This window comes from Haplochromis burtoni, unplaced genomic scaffold (assembly GCF_018398535.1).
Source record: "Haplochromis burtoni strain Fernald_Lab_line unplaced genomic scaffold, NCSU_Asbu1 Contig_50, whole genome shotgun sequence".
Lineage (NCBI taxonomy): Eukaryota > Metazoa > Chordata > Actinopteri > Cichliformes > Cichlidae > Haplochromis > Haplochromis burtoni.
In genome coordinates this window covers 1,771,443-1,790,279 of record NW_024582411.1, presented here as the reverse complement: position 1 = coordinate 1,790,279, position 18,837 = coordinate 1,771,443, and positions in this window count along the sequence as shown.

Sequence of the window (18,837 nt, the reverse complement as noted above, 5' to 3'; positions counted from 1 at the left end):
TTTTTTGGCAGTCCAAGGAATTAATTTAGTTTAGTTACAGTTTGCCTATTGGAAAATTCATGCAAAGCATAAACTTTTTATACAGAAAATAGTTGTTTTTTTATAATGTAAATAACCCAGTGGGGAAGGTCATCCCATCATCCTATAATGTGTAACCTTACATAGACCCAAAGACTAGTTGGAGACCCTGTGGCAACCACCAGTTTCCAGGGAAAAATGTGTATTCTTCAACCAGTTGGCAGGTGCTTAAACGTGGTTGATGGCAGTTGCTGTGAAATTGATTACTTAAGCTTCAGCCACAACGGTGTAGAGGCCAATCAGTGATCCTCTGGCTGCCATAGGTATGGGAGTAATTTTTGGAAAGTACTGGCAATTTCTAGATGAATGCAGTGCCACACCGAGAAACCTCTTTACAATTTCTTTGGTTGGTTGCAGTTTGTTACAGTCACCTGTAGTTTGCATGGAAGACACTGACTGACCTGCAAAAAGTCACTACTTGTTGAGCAGTAGTGAAACTGGGAAATCTGACACAAATCAGAAACAAATACATTATACAAATACATTGCACTTTTTCCAGGTTTTCATGTCTGATGCAAACTACAGGTGACCCTGGCAGTCTGCTATCAACTAAAGCGATCACAAAGAGATTTTAATGTGCAGGACAGTGAGCAACCCCTCACCAACCGGTCAAATACATGCATTTCCCTGTCAGTCGTGGAATATCAGATGGTCACTTTGACGTAACAAATGAGTGAAGTGACTAACAGAAACTTTATTGGACACTTTCGACACTTTACCATACTATAGAGCAATACCCATACCATTGAGCTTAAAATCTACTGTATTAGTCACTACTTTTTTATACAGAATAAAGTCTGCTTCTTCTCTTTGTAGTTTTTGGAAATGTGCTTTGATGCCTGTCATAGGAGAAAATTGGCTCCACTCAAGCAGCCTCCACAGTGTAGCACGATGTTAGGAAGAGCAGTGATAGCCTTCCTTTTTAAAGATCCCTTTTATCCTGAACAAATCTTTCACTTTAACAAGTCCAAAGCCCCTTGAAACAATCACATTTTTCTTCCGTGTTTGTAAGATAGTGTCAAGCACTCCCGCAGCATTTTTAATTTGTTCTGTATCTCATAAATACTCTTCTTTTTGACGCAAACACTTCAAACTTATATAGGTCAGTCTATTATAAGTGTCAGTCATGTTTTATTTATTTGTCAATCACATATCCAGAAAGTTACCCATTCAGTGTTGACACAAAGACAGATTTTTTTTTTTACAGATAACATTCAATGAAGTTAGCAGCTGAGAACTTGTGAGACTTTAATGTACTTGTGCTCTTGCTCAGTTGCGCTCCAAAGCCTCTCCCTTCCCTTTGTGACCCAAAATCGCTTCTTTATCTGGCACAAATGTTTTCACTTGTGAACTGAAAAGGGCTTTTCTAATTATCAAGTAACTATTTGACATTAAAAAGTCAAGTACTCTCAGAGTATGAACTACAAAACATGAGCATGTGCACAGCTACTGTATGTGAACAGACAATTAAAAAACATGGATGATATATGATGTCTGAGAAATGTAATATTAAATTATAAATGATGTTCTTTCATAAGCAGAGGTATTTCTTCATGATCAGATGTCTTTGAGTTGTAGTGCATTCCTGTAAAAATACATATTTTGCAGTGTCACTTTAAATTCCATTATAATTAATTTCTACTTCATAATGAAATTTTCTGTGATTCTTTATAGCCTCATACTAAAATCTAAAAGTTATTCTGTGTTTTTCCCTCCTATAATTCAGAACGTATCTGTCAGTTAAAATGTAATCTATATGCAACCAGAAGGATGGATTCTGTCTCCTCTAATTAATTAGTTCACTCTGAGTTTGTAATTTATGGCAGGTTGAGAGAAGCAGTATCAATATTTACTCATAAACCCCTCAAAGCAAATGAGAGACTGAGGTGTGAAATTAGCCAGTGACTGAAGTTTCCATATGCCACAACTTCCTCTCAAATTATCTTGTTAAATATCCATTTTCTTACCTATCTGTGTCCAATAAGCAAGTTATTACCGGCTTCATTCAGTGTACCCTAATTGCACCCATTCGTTTCCTGTGACTAAATGTGTTATTAAGCCTCTCTAGTGTGAAAATGCTCCAGGAATAACAGATTTCTAAATGCCAGGAACCATGGCGAAGTGCTGCCATGCTGTTCAAATAGTACACCTGAGCAGGGCTACACTGACACTGCAGGATGATGGAGTAGGCGGTCTGACTCTCCTGTCAACTGCTGTGCAGAATATGTTGCTGAAATATGGACAAGGATTGAGGGGAAAAAATTCAATTCACTACAGGCCATCTGAGGTATAAGCTGTGCAATCACCAAGCACTCACAGCAGTCAAGGCTGTCCATGCTCATGACTGCCACGATGCCATGCACCAATATGTTATGACAAACTTAAGCTTAAGAGACACAATTAGGAGAAGCCAAGAGCAGCCACTTAGCGGTTGGAGGGAGAACAGATTGACAGCTAAAGACAGGCAAAGAGGCATTAAAGATCAGCTCTGTCAAGAAGACCGGGACACAGCTCTGTCATCTCTCCAGAGCCCTCGCTCTGTGCTTTTCATTTCCAGGTCAGCACAGAACATAGGAAAAAAGCCAAACTGCCTAAAAGGGGCCAACTTAAGACAGCAAGTCCTGTCCTGTTTCATCCTGGGCTCAGGGCAGAGATAAGAGCAAAGGGGTTTGAGTATAAGTCCTCACTGATGCACAGTAGAACAGAAAAAACAGCAAATCCCACCAGTGAGACATGAAAGAAAAAATCCATCATCCTGCTTTGAAGTGTTAGTCTAGAATTAAAATATCTATATAAAGTTAGTACACTTTCACTCTTTTTATGTTCCTCCTGGTTAAACGCCAATCCATTTTCTTCCACTTGTTCATTTCAGGGTCACAGGCATGCTGGAACCTTTCTCAGCTCACACAAGGTGAAAGGTGGGGCACACCCTAGAAAGGTCTCCAGGCTACCACCGGGCTAACACAAGGAGACAGACAATTATTCATGTATACATACACACTTACAGCCAATTTAGAGTCACCAATTAATCACACCCCAGGCATGTCATCACTGTGGGAGGAAGCCGGAGTACCTGGAGAGAACCCATGCAAGCACAGGGAAAACTCCACAAAGGAAGGCTCCAGCTGGCTCATGTATTTGAAGCATGTGACTGTGAGCTAACACTCAAATGTAAAACTCATATATTTCTATGCTGTCTGAGCCATCCACATTTCCATCTTTCAGGGCCCTATGTACTTACAGCTTCTTTGCTTGTCACTTTATTGGTCTAACAGAATTACAGTTCTTCGGTTATTCCTCTATTGGCTCAAACTGCTGGGAGGCATCCCATAATCCTCTATCACATAATCCTCTCCTCTATTATATATGGTAAAGGCCTGTATTTGTATAGTGCTTTTCTAGTCCCTATGGACCCCAAAGCACTTTACACAACCAGTCATCCACCCATTCACACACACATTCACACACTGGTGATGGCAAGCTACATTGTAGCCACAGCCACCCTGGGGCGCACTGACAGAGGCGAGGCTGCCGGACACTGGCGCCACCGGGGCCTCTGACCACCACCAGTAGGCAACAGGTGAAGTGTCTTGCCCAAGGACACGACGACCGAGACTGTCCAAGCCGGGGCTCGCACCGGCAACCTTCCGATTACAAGGTGAACTGAGCCACGATCGCCCATATGTGTTTCATCTTTAATACCTGCTAGTAATTAATTCATTTTCAAGGAGAAGCAGAGGCTAAGCAAATAGTTTGGGTGGCAGTACACTGTGCACAAACAGACCCAAGAGATTTCTAAAAGTGGGTGTGGAATTTATCTCGCTCATCCAACAATACCGCAAAACAAGGTGGAAGGAAATTTGGTGAACTTGGGAGGCTAACTGCCAACAGGAGAACAGTAGTATGCTGTGCAAGACAATGGAACAAAAGTATTACATTACTTTTCTTCTTATCTTGTGTGTCAAAATTTTCTGGTAGTGTTTTAGTCCCAGTTTTTGTGACTACCATGCACTTTAAATAAATGATGGCTATACCTCCTAGGTCTGAAAAAATGAAGCCATACAGCCAGCTATGACTGACAAGTGACTGGCACGCTTGCTATTGTATGAGCCTGCGGTGTCCTCAGTTTCTCTGGCAGAACCATCGCTTGCTCATCCAACACCTGCGCGTCCATAAGTGCAGCAGAGGGAGCCTGACCATGCGTCACACGTTTGACGAGTTGGGAGTGAGAACGTGTTGGCTCATCATAAGAGACAGGGCTGGTGGGCTTGGGACAGAGAGCAGGGACTGCTTCCAAAAATTTCCCCCATGGTCCTGCTGTAGTATGATGCTGTTGTAGCATGTTATACTAGAATACTCTGCGTTCTTACTGGATCACAAACCTTTGTTTTAACAAATGCAAATCTGCACTTTGATTGCTATATCTCTTAAACTGTTGCTGATATATTTAGGTTTAGTATGTTAGAATACTAACACTTGTTAATTAGCCCAAAACATTACAGACACAGAAGTACAGACATTGCCGGTGGGTAAATCCTTAATTTTTTAAGTTGAAGTTCATAAATCACAACAGCAGTAAAGGGTCTAATTACTTATTTGTAAGAATAAATGTCAAAAGTGAAACCAAAAATAGTTTGGTTCTAAGCCTGTCATTTTCTACTGATTATCCAAGTTCAGGACATTCTGTTTGGACTCCCTTGGCCCAGAAAATATCACCCTGACTTTTAACCAGTTATGATGTGTAAGCATGTTTGTAAAATCCTCTGCACTCTACAAGTCAATCACGAGAATTCAATTCAGTCATAGTGCTGAATCGAAGCTTTTGACCCTTATAACATGGAGTGCCAACTCTTTGATGAGCACATAGCAATGTGTGTATAAAAAACATTAAAAAAAACAGCTTTGTTTAATTATTTTATTCCTGACACTGGCGCTCTTTATGGATTTAACCATCTGAATTCAACTAGATAGAAGCAAGTGTTGCATCAGCCATCATCAGTGACTTAAATCAGTGGCTCATCTCCAGCATGTACGTATTGCACAGCTAGCATAAAATGTAAAACTTGCTGAGTAATCTAATATTGAACATGAACACCACAGGCTGCTCTGCACAGGTGCAACATTACCGTAACTGAGCCATAATAATGCAAACTAACCAGTTTAGTCTGAACTGTGGCCTATTATAGAAGTATAACACTTTCATTCAACTGTACTGTTCAAACTGAAAGAAAAAAACAAATAAATAAAAACATATATATAAATACGGAAAAATAGAGGAGGAGACACAAAAGCTACACAAATGACAATTAAAAGTTAGATACTACAGATGTGTCTTCAGATGGGTTTTAAAAATGTCAAGTGTTGGAGAGGTCCTAATTTGAAGAAGCAGGGTGTTCCAAAGTTTAGGTGTAACAACCGCAAACGCTTGGTCTCCTCTGTGTTTTATTCTGTTTTTAGGAATAACCAGAAGCAACCGATCAGCTGACTGTTTGGAGTGTGTTAGTTAAAATTTCAAAGAGGTACGGAGGAGCTAATTCACTAAGAGACTTGAAAAAAAAAAACCCAATAAAATCCATCCATCCATTCGCTTCCGCTTCCGCTTCGCCTTTTCAGGGTCGCGGGGGGCGCTGGAGCCTATCCCAGCTGTCATAGGGCGAGAGGCGGGGTAGACCCTGGACAGGTCACCAGTCTGTCGCAGGGCCCCCAATAAAATCTCTAAATCAATTCTAGAATATACTGCAAGCCAGTGCAAACGAGCCCAGGTCACCCTTAAGAGAAGAACAAGGGTCAAAACGTCCAAATAGTACAACCTTTGTTTTTTAATCGTTCACATTCAAAACATTTTATGCCAACCATGATGTTATGTTGTGAAGGCAGTCCAGCAAAACAATTAAATAGGCTGTAGAATCCTTTATAAGAGGAAAGTAGATTTGTGAATCATCGACATAACAGTGGAATAAGATTCCATATTTTCTGAAAATTGAAGCTAATTGCAGCATGTAAGGGGAAAAGAGTAGGGCCAAGGATAGAACCTTGAGGGACTCCACATGTAGGGGGCCAGATGTGGACGAAGAGCCACCAAACTTAACAGAAAAACTTAAAAAACTCCATTCTCCATTCTCTAGAATACCATGATCCACTGTATCAAATGCACTGCTCGGGTTTCAGGAGTTAGGACTTTACATGCAGCATTTTACATTTCAAATTTATCAAATGCAACTTCCTGAACAGTTTTTAGCTTTGCAAAAATCTTACTCTTGTCTCCTGTTTTTTAGAACGTTCTCAATCTCTGAAAATGTCAGATATTAACATTTTTCCCTGTCGTAAATAGAGGAAATGTATAATTTCCTATGAAGACAAAGGAAACAATTTGTGTTGTGGTTGCAACTTTGACATCTGTAAGGTGTAAGGATGACCATATGATGTAATTTCTTTTACTATGGAGCAAGTAAATCCATGTGGTAGATACCTATCTCTTAAAAATGAGTTTTTCCTTCCCACCTTCACAAAGTGCTTGCTCATAGTGGGTCGCTTGAATGTTGGAGGTTTCCCTTGAATAATGTAGGGTCTTTACAGTATAAAGGGCCTTGTGGTGACTGTTGTTGTGATTCAGTGCTACAGAAATGAACCTGAGTTGAACTGAGCTGACTGAATGCAGCACCTGTGTTAGATAAGAATGCACCTGATGCAGAGGAATCAGCTCTGCATCATGTTACAACACCTGCACCTGTGAGATTAGAGGAAACCAGGTGCACCACCTCACATGTCTCAGACATTTTGGTATGTAAATGAGGGGAGAGTATGAGTCTGATAAAGAAACAGAGGCGCTCTTGTGCACAGTAAAAGCTGAGTCTGAGGTCTGAGGTGATTTAGTTCCTCTAGGTGCTATTGTTTATTATAACAGCTGGATTGGTGGTTTCCTAATTACTGGAAGAAAACTGTATTTATTATTTATGAAGTTTGATGTGCAAACAAAGAACTCTATTTTAATTTGCATTTTTATTTGGTCTATAAAGCCAAGGATGTGTATGTATGTGTAATGACTACGTGCATTTTTTGTTCTTGCATTCAATTTCAAGTCTGAAGGATGTTGTTTCTGTCATGGTTCTCAAGATCTGGAGAGGTCGTGGTGTGTGTGTGTTTTTTTCTTCGCCTCTCCCACCAGGGCGGAACTGGACCTTGATTCCCCGCCTCTGAACCTGCCCTGAACACACACCTGTGGCTCATTCACACTAATCCTGGATAACTACTTAAGTTGGCAAGAGAGGCTGTTCCCTCGCTGGATCGTCACATTACCTAGCGTCAGTGTAGCCTAGCCTTTGGAAGTGCTCCTTGTGATCACCTAGAGTTTCCTCCTAACATTGTTTTTCTCTGTGTACAGGCCTTCTAGATTCCCTGCCCGTCTTCCCTGCCGTCTGGATTTCTGTGGATGTGTGTGAGTGAGCGTGAGCATTTTGGAGTGGACATTCAGAGTGAGTTGTGGATTAAGTTGAAGAGGAGCATATGTACCCCGCCTTGGACCTTCCCCTCGGACCCCCCTCCACCCCCTGGAGCCCGGTGTTATCTGTCTCACTGTATATATGTAGATATTCTCACTTGGTGCCACACTGTAAATAAACCCTCACCTTCTCTCTAAACTTCAGAGTCCTGCGAGTGAGTCCTCTGCCTAATCTGTGACAGATTCTGAATATTAAAATCACATCGAGTTTGTGAATACTTACTTAATCCATACAAGAAAAGTTTTATATGGCATTGAAAGTTGGTCCAGGAAGGAGCTTAGCTCAGAAGAACTTTGGGTACAAAGGCTTTCAGGATTAGATGTGACATGAAGATGTTGTTTTCAAGGATCTGTCACACAAAGCAGGATTAGTGTGTTACCAAAGTTAAGTTAGGCTTATCCGTGGCTTTTCTGTCTCGTAACAATGACATAGTTTGAAGCTAAACTAACTTGCTTAGGCTGTGTGAACCAAATCGTTAAAATGCTGTGAACTCTTTGAAGCAAAAAAAAGAAAAGAAAATCAGAGCGTACAAAACAAGGGAGGTGATTATTTAATGTCACGTTTCTTTCTCTCTCTTTTTACAATTGAAAAAGAGTCATGCTAGTTGAGTATATTTACAGAATAAACTTCATTGTTGCATATTAAGTGTGTGATACTTCTCCACTGGAGTCTTGAGAGTGACTGAAGGAATACATCAGCTCAGCCTTTGAGGGACACAGAGCAAAGCAAACTTTGTGAATTGAAAATCCCCCGCTGCCTCAGTGTGAAGACATCATACTGTATTAATGAAAAAAATCCCCATGGAGCTTTAATGACCTGGCAGTGATAAGCCTATTTTTTTCAACACATGCAGTTTTCCTCCTGTTCTCTTTTTGAAGCCTGGCAGCAGCCGCATCTACTTTTTACATTTAAAGATTGTTATGCTAGTTTAAATACACTTTGATCACTATTTGTTCTTCTTTAAAGACAGAGTTACTTATCCACTTCTTTGTGTGTCCTAGTTTCACTGCCTTTTTAACTGCTTTCTGATATAACAAAAACCAACATTATTTTGTAAGATGACTCCGTGCTTCTTTGTTCCATAAAACATGTGTATTGTTCTTGCCTTTCTATAGATCTGTGCTTCAGTGCATGAAAGAGGAGCATTTGTTGCATCCATTTGTCCTGTGCTGGCTAGATTGATTGGGTTTCATTAGGGAGTATACATTAAAAGCTATTTCTTTTATACCATATGAGAAATTATTTGATTTCAAGCACATGTTCGTAGTCGAGAATTTTCACCTTAGATCTGTGGTGTATAAATAACAGCCTCAAATCAACACTCGCACAAACAGGGTTTTAAATTTCAAATGTAAGAAAGAGATATGCCAACATATCAAAACAAAACGGCAACAAGAAGGTTGCAGTCAAATCTTTCTAGTATTACCACAACTGCAACAGCAAAGTGTTTTAAAAGCACCAAGAATTCCAGTACAGGAACCTACAGTGCATAACAAATGTATATTGTTATATTGGTAAAAAAAAAAATACTTGTACTAATTTATTTTGATTAAAAAACTTGACATATTGGTGTATTAAGAATTAGTAAATTGCAAATAGAATATTTTGGTAGCTACCACTAATAATAATTTAGGGCAGCTATGGTATAAAGCAGCGGTCCCCAACCCCCGGGGACCGGTACCGGTCCGGGAGTCGTTTGGTACCAGGCCGCGAGAGTTGAGGCTCAGGTGTGAAATGTACGGTTTTCAGGGGTTTTATTGGTTTTCAGCGTTATTTTGTTTTTTTTGTTTTTTTCGTTAACTCGGTTTTCCTGGTTCTTTTCACGTGTGTTACGAATAAATCAGGGCTCGCAAAATCGCTAGCCCGACGTCCCGGGGCTAGCGATTTTTCCAGTCGGGCTACCAAAATCTATCTCTGCCCTGCCCGTCGGGCTATTGTAGGAAGGAAAAATATATGTCAATGCTTTTGCATTCTTTCGGAAATGTAGCTGGGTAATTATGTCATTGGCATCGGTGAGCCACTGTCAATATGTGACATATTGAAATCGCGTTTGAATTTGCGCTTGTTTTTTGCTTTCACTTTGCAATCGCGAACTGTGTATAGAGAGCGACAGCACTGATTGGTGAGTGATGATAATTTGCGCACCAATTCCTCTGACATCGTCTTATCAATCGTTAGCTTACTATGCAAACATGACAAGTGAAATCTCCCACAGCAAGCTTAAACATGTGAGAGGTTGATCGCGCAGAGAATCGCTGAGCTTATGTGAGTGCGTGTGTAAAAGCAGCAGGATATATATTTCAGTTCTGCTGAGCCAAATAAGACAGGTCAGGGTGAAGAAGTGACAGCCAAAGAAAAGCTTATGACAAATCAGACTATAAGGCAAAAAGAAAGTGCAGCTTTATGGTTTCATGGACAAAAGAATTTCTGTGGCTGCAATATGACGAGCTATATAACCAGGGCTGCACATAAGTGGTCCGCAGGTGCGCATTCGCTGTCAAAATAAAAAAAACGCGCACAAGATATGAAGTTGCAACGCGTGTTTGCATACATAAGATTTTCTGGAGGAGGACAGACATTTGTTTAAAACTCTTAAAGATGTCGAAGAAGCTCCTTTAAGCAATTACTTTGGTGTTCCTCCACCTCCAAAGAAATGTCAGAAGGAGTCCAAACCACAAAAGAAGCGCGTATTCTCGGAAAAGTGGTTGCAGGAGGTGAGCTGGCTTCAAACAAATGATGAACGCACAGAGATGTGGTGCGGAATGTGCCGTGAAAATCCCACTCTAGCGGACAAAAACAGTGCTTTTTATATGGACGCAAACGCGCGTTGCAACTTCTTATCTGGTGCGCGTCTTTTATTTTGACAGCGAATGCGCACATGCGGACCACTTATGTGCACCCGTGTAAATAACATAATGTTCTGCCGGGTGTGTTGTTGGTTTTCTCTCGATTTCTGAGTCGACAAGCGCCTTTGTTACTGGGACCAGTCATTTTAAGAAAGGCCCCCATTAGAACCCATGAGAAATGCAAGAAATGCATTATTGCTCAGTCTGCAATATCTTTCCCAGAACAAACACCAATTGCAAATAACATACTAAAAATAAACCTGAAAAATCTGTTTAGAACAGCGTACTATGTTGCAAAGAGTGAACTACCACTGGCAAAATTTAGCAGTCTTTGCAAACTTCAAAAAGCAAATGGCCTCGATCTTGGTTCCACTTGTCTCTTACCCATGACTTCAGTGGAAATTTCAAATTCAGGATCTGACACAGACTGATGTCCTACAAAGTTCTTACAAGTTCATAGAAATTTCTGTTCAATTAGAACCAAGTATTTGAGTTGATGATTGTAATTTTTATACAATGTTGTAATTTGTTTTTCAACAATTTTTTGATTAATGTTTTGTTTCCTTTACAATATTATACTTTAATGTATAATATTGTAAAGGAAACAAAACATCAATCAAAAAATTGCTCTCTTTTTTATTCGGGCTACTTACATTTATTTTGGGCTACCAAAAACTGAAGAGTCCCTGCCCAAAGGGCTACCAGGGATTTTGAAATTTTGAGAACCCTGTAAATCTTATTTTTTCGGTACCGGTACTAGTTTTATTTTGTTGTATTTATCCGCGACACCTTAAAGACCGGTCTGTGAAAATATTGTCGGGCACAAACCGGTCCGTGGCGCAAAAAACGTTGGGGACCGCTGGTATAAAGCCTACATTGGATGGTGGTCCAATATATTTAAGCATCATGCAATACTACAAGCCTAAAGCCTCATCTTTGCCTTTATTCTCTGTTGAAAACTACAGTTGGGTCAAAATGCATCACTTCACAACCAAGGGTTTTTCACTCTACTAGCTTTATGTTGCACCTTACCAGATGGTTACAGTCGGTGTTTGCAGCAGTAGATAACTGTTTCTTGTGTAATCATAGTTTGCTTTTCATAGCTACGTTCTTGCCCGTTCACACAACATTCACTGTAAAGAAAAATACCATATATAATGTCAGGTTAAGTCAAGAAAACATTACTCAAGTTATTTTCGTACCTCTTAGTGCAGTAGAAATTACCCAGTAAGTGCTCATCTTTCCTATTGTTTACTTGGGATGATATACTTTTTGTTTGTCGCTCCAGGCTTTTTTTTATGTTTACCGGACCTTTCTCTCTGACTAGCTATAACAGCACCCTGTCTGTGTTCAGAAATCTCCTGATTTACAAATTAGGCTCTGAGCTTTTCTTTCCTGATTAAGAAAACACAAGCTACTGCAGTGCGGACTACCGCTGTGCCTCTCTCTATGTAGCGGGAGAACTTGTGAGTGGGATGCAGAGGAAGAGTGGGAGCTGAAGCTGGAAAGTAATTTGTGGATTCAAAGATTTGCACATACTGAATCAGGCAAAGGTGCAGACTTACACTGAAGCCCTTGTATAACTCAATATGTAATTCTGAAGAACCGGCAACCAAAGCTGCTGGAGGCAGATTAAATGCAGAGCTGAGTGAGGCTGGTTGTTTGAAAGTAAGGAGGTTATGAACTCTAGGCACAAGGGAACAAGGTGTTACTTCACTTAGAAGAAAGACTTAACTTACTCAGAAGTGGTCATATCGACAGCATCACAGCCACGTAGGTGGAATGAAGAATCTGGTCACGTAGAAACAAACACACACAGAAACATACACACTACTCCAAAAAGCATGTGAAATTCTGGTTTAATGTTACAATTGCCCTCTAAAACTAAACAGGAGAAAAAAGTAGAGCTTACTAGAAACATAAAATAAGGGTTTCCAGATTCAGAAGCAGTACTGTCAAAGAATTATAATATAAAGATGTACCAAAAAAACTACTGAATTAGTGAAAATATAAAATGAATGTGTGACCTGGTGTTCTTCACTGATGGACAGGGGCAGCTGGAGCATGAGTGTGCAGATTTAAAATTCTGTGGGTGGTGGAATTAATAGAGTTGGTAGGTTGTTGTTCCTTGGCAGTTTTGCTGTGATATTTATGTGTGAAAATCTGGAGCAACATCATTCTGGCTTATGTTAGATGGTAACAGCTCTCTAGCCACTGGAAGCTTCAAACTTATTAAAAGTATGTATCAAATTCAGTCTTACATCTATGTTACATTACAAATAAAAGTTTAGTTTTTCAAGTTATTTTAAAACAAGTAAACTAGCACTTGAACAACGTGAAGTTTGTTTTACAATACCCTTATTTCCTTCTTCTCATTGCTGTTATCCAGCTCCTATTGTATGGTGCTAAAAGATGTAATAAATAATTCATCCATTCTCTTATCCTTTTCAGGGTCATGGAGGGGTGAGAGGCAGGGTACAACCTGGACAAGTCACCAGGCTAACACATAGAGACAGACAACCATTCATATATATGGGCAATTTAGTTACCAACTAGAAAAAGTTCCATTTCCTGCGAAAATGCCGTGTGAATGCTGTGTAGTAGAATCTGAAAACAGCAGAAGAAGGAGAGCTATCTGTTGAAAAAAGGTGTAGAAGCTGAACTCTGCTTTATTTGAAAGACTACACTGAAGAGTGTCAAGAAAGCAGATTACATGCAAGCAGGGAAGATGTGCAGCATCTGTCCCATGTATTACTCAAACCCTTGCCACTAGATCTTACAGCAGCTGCGCATCCCGCTGCACAAAACCAGTTCTGGTCGCAAACAAAGATATGATGAGAGGAAAAAAATGTGCACTGTGCAGAAGAAGCTAAATTGTGCTGAAAAGAGGTGAAAATGCTGAATGTTCAGCAAAAAAAGAGATAAGGAACCTGAAAATTGTGCTGAAAAGAGGTGAAAAAGCTGAAAATTGTATTGAAAAGAGGTGAATCAGCAGACTTTCTGCTGAAAAGAGGAAAAGAAGCTGAAGTTTGTGCTAAAAACAGCTTAAGAAGCTGAAATTTGTGCTGAAAAGTAGTGAAAGCTGAAAATTTTGCTAAAAAGAGGTGAAAAAGCTGAAATTTGTGTGGAAAAGAGTTTAAACAGTTGAAGTGTTAACTGAAGAAAATGTTGCCATAAGTGGGATTTGAACCCGGGCCTCCTGGCCTGAGAACGGCTGCTCATCTCACTGAGCCAAAACATGGCTCAGTCTGGCAAGCAAAACTGGTGATCACACTGATAATGTGGTCCCTGTCAGCAAAATGGGCCAAAAAATGGCACAAAAAGCTGAATATCTCAAAAAGTATAAAAGTTATCATCTTGTGCAATTTAACTCAGGGCCTTCTTGCTGTGAGACAACCGTGCTAACCACCGTGCTAACCTAAATGAATATTTATTTAAAATAACTAAATAGTATTATTAAAAAAATAACAATAATAATGAAGCATCACAACTTGAAGATGGTTTTGGCTGCACTCATTGGATTGCTGGTAGAAGTCTCACCCTTGGTGTCATCTGGTGTCTTTCCACTGCCTTCCTATGTCTGCCTTGTGGGCGGAGCCTTGATTCCTTGTTCTGCTCACCTGCTATCCATTGACAGCAATCAGGCAGATTGTACTTAAGACCAGCATTGTCATCCATTTGGTCAGCTACCTCATGGTAGTAACCACTTAACTTGATCTCTTTGTGCGTTCTGTGACCTCATCAAGTCACCGCATAGCTCACCTGCAGCTCTACAATCTGGACAATCTAACCCTAACCCACAACACAATCCTCTGCTTCACTCTGCAACTCATTCACTGGAACCTGAAGAACTCACCACTCTCACATGACTGTCCTCCTGGCGACCGTCTTGTTAGGACTATGGAAAAAGTAAGGTTGGAACTTCATTCGTTCATTCACCACTCGAATGCTCAGCCAGCTAGCCCCTCCAAAACCTTACACTGTCCACCTGCAACTAAGCTGCAAATTCAGAAGGAAACTTCTCACCAGTTACCGCTTTCCCTACGCTAAGATTGTAACTACACTGTTACAGTGCCTCAATGGCAGAGATTCCTCACCATGTACTCTTGTCTTGTCACTGCTTATCGCTCTGATTATAATAAAGCTTTTGAAAACCTTAACGTTGTTCAGTTTGTGCCTGCACTTGACCAGAATATTTTTTTCACGTCCAAAACTGTAATAATATTTCACCAACAGCTTGTTGATTGGAGAGTCAGACTGTTAATGGGCCAAAGCTATTTGGGAAAAGAGGGGGGAATCCCTTGCATTTTAATTTTTTTGTATTTAGGAAGTGTATTAAAGTACAATTTGGAAAAAAATCTAATGTATTCTGTGTCTGAAATACTGAAACTTTTCCACAGATTCTTTAAGATTCAGTTACAGTTTTGTCCACTTCTCAGGTCTGTTATTGAAAATATTCAGTTAAGTGATTCATCATCAATAATTATGTAATGATTTATAACATATGATGTAATATAAGCCCAGCAATTGCATCAATCAGAAAATGAGCATTACTAAAATAGACCTGCAGTACAGCTAGTCTGCTGTTTATATACAGGTTGCATAAAACCATTCGTGACTCCAGTGAGCTCCATGAACTCTGATGAATTGCCTCAAGTGATGTCACTTATCATTGGTTGTTGCTGAAGACTACAGATTTCAAAATGAAAAACAGTCTGGGGGAGTGGAGATAGACAGATGTGAGCTCAACAGACCTCCGTAGCCCTGCCATAATCTCTGCTTGAGGCTACATTAGCCATCACGAGCGTACCATACCAAATATATAACCGGACTGTTGGTGACTGAACCACAGTGTAACATAGATTCAAGATTTTGACAAGTAAAAAGAATATGTGGAGCAAAAAAAGTAAAAGTCTCCATTGTAATGACAATGAGTGCAATGCTACTGTAAATGAGTGAGTTTTTCATGGTTTAACTTTTTAAATGTGTTGTTGGAAGCTAGCTGGAACCTGATGATGGGGCACCGTCAGCTTCAAAGATTGGTGAAACGACTACTCTCTGCAAACACCTTTGAACCCTCTGTTCAAAGCCAGAGTTCTGTGCAAAATCTGCTTAATTAAAAAAGTTTTTCATCAGGTTAATTGCTCAGCAGCCCCCTGAGCTATCACATCATGAATGTTTCTTTGGCTTTCAGTAAGCTTTTCACCAGGAAGTAGCAGCATGTTCTGTCACCTTTTGGGAAAAGATCTATTGCAAGATATTGATTCAGCCAGTGAATAATGAGCAGTTCTGCAGGAGTATTACTTCATTTTAAATAATTAGTCATGCAGGCACTAAACATCATCAAGTTAGATTTCGCTTTAAACTGATTCAGTAATGTATAAATCTTTGCAAGTGCTCAACATCCAATTTCTCTGACCTCTTGCTTCATTCGTGTGCTCAGATGATCGCATTTTTCTTGCTGTCTCAAAGATCAAGAAGAAAAATAAAGAGGCAGCGGAGTATTTTTCTGCTAAGCTCAATGACTTTGGAGCCCACTTCCTTTAGCTAATTCTTCAAAACTGAAAAACTTCAAACCTCAAACTCAAATGCAATCCGTTTCACTGTCACATAAACCTGTCTAGCTTCTGGTTGACATTCTCCTCCCTTTCACTCTCTTTCCTTTCCTTCTTCTACACCCGGCATTAATACAGCCACTGACTGCTGAGAGCCAAATCTTTGGCTGCATCATTACAGTCACAGGCTGTCTGCTGTCTGTATGACAGTGTGTGTTGCTTACACAAGGCTCCCTGAGTGTGTGGGGCCTGCTAAGTGTGCTAGAGTGTGTTCAGCTGTCTACTTGTCTTTCTTCCCTTTTAGGCACCTGCTGCATTTCACTGGTTTAATGTGGCAGTGATAGCACTTGTCTCCTTCTACCTCATTACCTTCTCATCGGCCTGTCTTATTTTCTGGTATAATTTTCAGTATCCAGTCGTGTTTTATTGTAGCATCTGTTGCAACCATGCACTCAACTGGAGCTTGGATATTGTGGCAATGGATCTTAACCATGTGGCTACAGCAGGAGAGAGCTCACATGCATAGCTGAATAATAAAAACATCATGAACAATTTCTGTGGAGATGGGCTCTGATTCCTTGACAGGTCTGATCAGAACGGTGCCTATTTGCAAAAAAAAAGTATTCTCAGAAAGATCAACTGGAAGAAGACCCTGTGACAGATGCAGCAAGACTTAAGGATTATACATCCCATCTGGTCTCGGCATGTCTGAGGATTTATCCGGAAATTTTAGCATGTGGCTTTTGACAAAGAGGTGTAGGCTACCTTAATCATGCTGCTGCCTCCATGACCTTTACCCAGATAAGCATAATATGCTAAAAGAATGCATTATGCCTCAGGTGAGAAAGTTTCAAGGATGTCATGTAAGTACTGTCTTTATGTCTGGTGGTGGAAAACTTTTTAAACAGGGAGATTATTTCACCAACAATTTGAGCTTAGAGTTGTGTCCTTTAAAAAGGGTGAATGGGGTCAGAGTGGAGAGTGGGTGTCATACAGAAGCTTTCAGATGATGAATTAGAAGAAAAGTCATACTAACAGTTTCTTTCTTTGAAAAAAATATTTTATTATAATATCTTTTAATTAAAAACATTGCACATTTGAACAGCTACTAGCTGCCAGAAGCTCTGTCTTTGCATTTCATGCATTCACGTTATTGACATATGCAACAAATGTTGGAATGTTTGGAATCTGAATGAGTTTTATTGACCAAGTATGTGTACACATACCAGGAAATGGGCTCCAAAGACGATACTGACAACATCAACATGACAAAGGCAGCAACAACACATATAGCATATTTATTTGTCATTTTTTTGTAATCATTTTAAGTTGAATGCTGCGGGTTTTGTTTTGATTTTATAATTAATCAAGTCTCTCCAGTATTTTCCTGTCTCTGTTCCCTTTGTCTCATTTATGTGCTTTGCTTTTGTTCACTGTTGTTGCTGTCATGTTTCGTGTGAATCGTCTTGCTGCATTGCTTAGTACACAATTAGGCCCAAAATTATTCATATCCCAGTTGATTTTTTTTTTTTTGACAGATCAAAGGTATTCTTGTGGAATATCAAAAATAGGTGACATAAGGTTGTAAGAAGTACATTCAGATACATTTTTAGTTTATTTAATAACTTTTAGTGTTTTATTTGACAGAATTACACTCTATCAAATAAATTGTCCCTGAGACAGTCGTTGACCCACTATTGATCAGGTCTTAAAAATCTGGGACTCTCAACAATTGCTCTTAGAACTGAAGAAGCTTCTTGGATGAAAGGTGAAATGTCTTCAAGAAACTTAAAGAAGTCCAGTTGCTTTTTTTTAAGCTCCTTAGAGTACCATGACCCTAATGGCTGAGAACCTTCACCGACATTAAAGGCTTCACTTTTTTCACCAAACAAAAGCAATATCTCTGTGCTTAGAGAGCTCCATCTGATAATCAAAACTTTAGCTCTCCATCCAGTCTATATACATTAATCCACACCACTGTCATTTACTGTATGGCTTTTATAATCTGGATAGAGTGGTTCAAAACTGCCCCAGGTTACCAATTCCATCCCCATTTGCAATAGAAAGCATGTGGCATCTGCTGTGCACGTAAATATAAAGACCTGCGAGGAAGGCTGGAAATAGCTTCACAATATTAATGAGTAGTTTGATAGGCATTATATATGAGTGTGTGGAGTACCTGCACACACAGCACTTTCAGTCCAGTAATGGCAGTTATATTCCTTCGGCAGGATAAATGACTGTCTATGATTAGGTTCTATACTATGGAAGTGATGTAAGAGAGGAAGGTCTGGTCTGGGACTAAAAATGAGCAATGAGGCCATTTGAACTTGCACAGGGCACTCATAAGTTATTTGAAATTATTAGTGAGTGAATCAGTGGCATTTATACAGAAACTCGGTTATGGCTCTGAGGCCCAGCAGCCAGCATGGTAGAAATTTGTTCACTTGAAATTTCAATAAAGGTGTTCATGTCTTATGCTCAGCTATTTGCTGAAATAGTTGAGCATAAGACATGCCACAGCTGGAGAAAAGGTTTCAGGTGTTACAGCTTGCCATTTTTGCTTGTTTGTTTACATTTTTTGTAACTTTTTAGGTCATGAACAAGCAATCTGGCATTATAATGAAACTCGTAGTGTTAGCCCTGTGGCAGTAACAAAGTCAGCTTTGTTGTGAGTTCTGTTGTATGTACAGAAGATACACAGGATTGAAATACTATTCCCCCAACCCACTGTGGGAGCAACCAAGGACTTAAATATATATATGTGTGTTTGTGCATTTAAAAAGTATTAAAGTCTACATATGCTGGGGCAGTATTTATACGTTATCGTACAAAAAAGCAAAACCAAACAGCAAAACA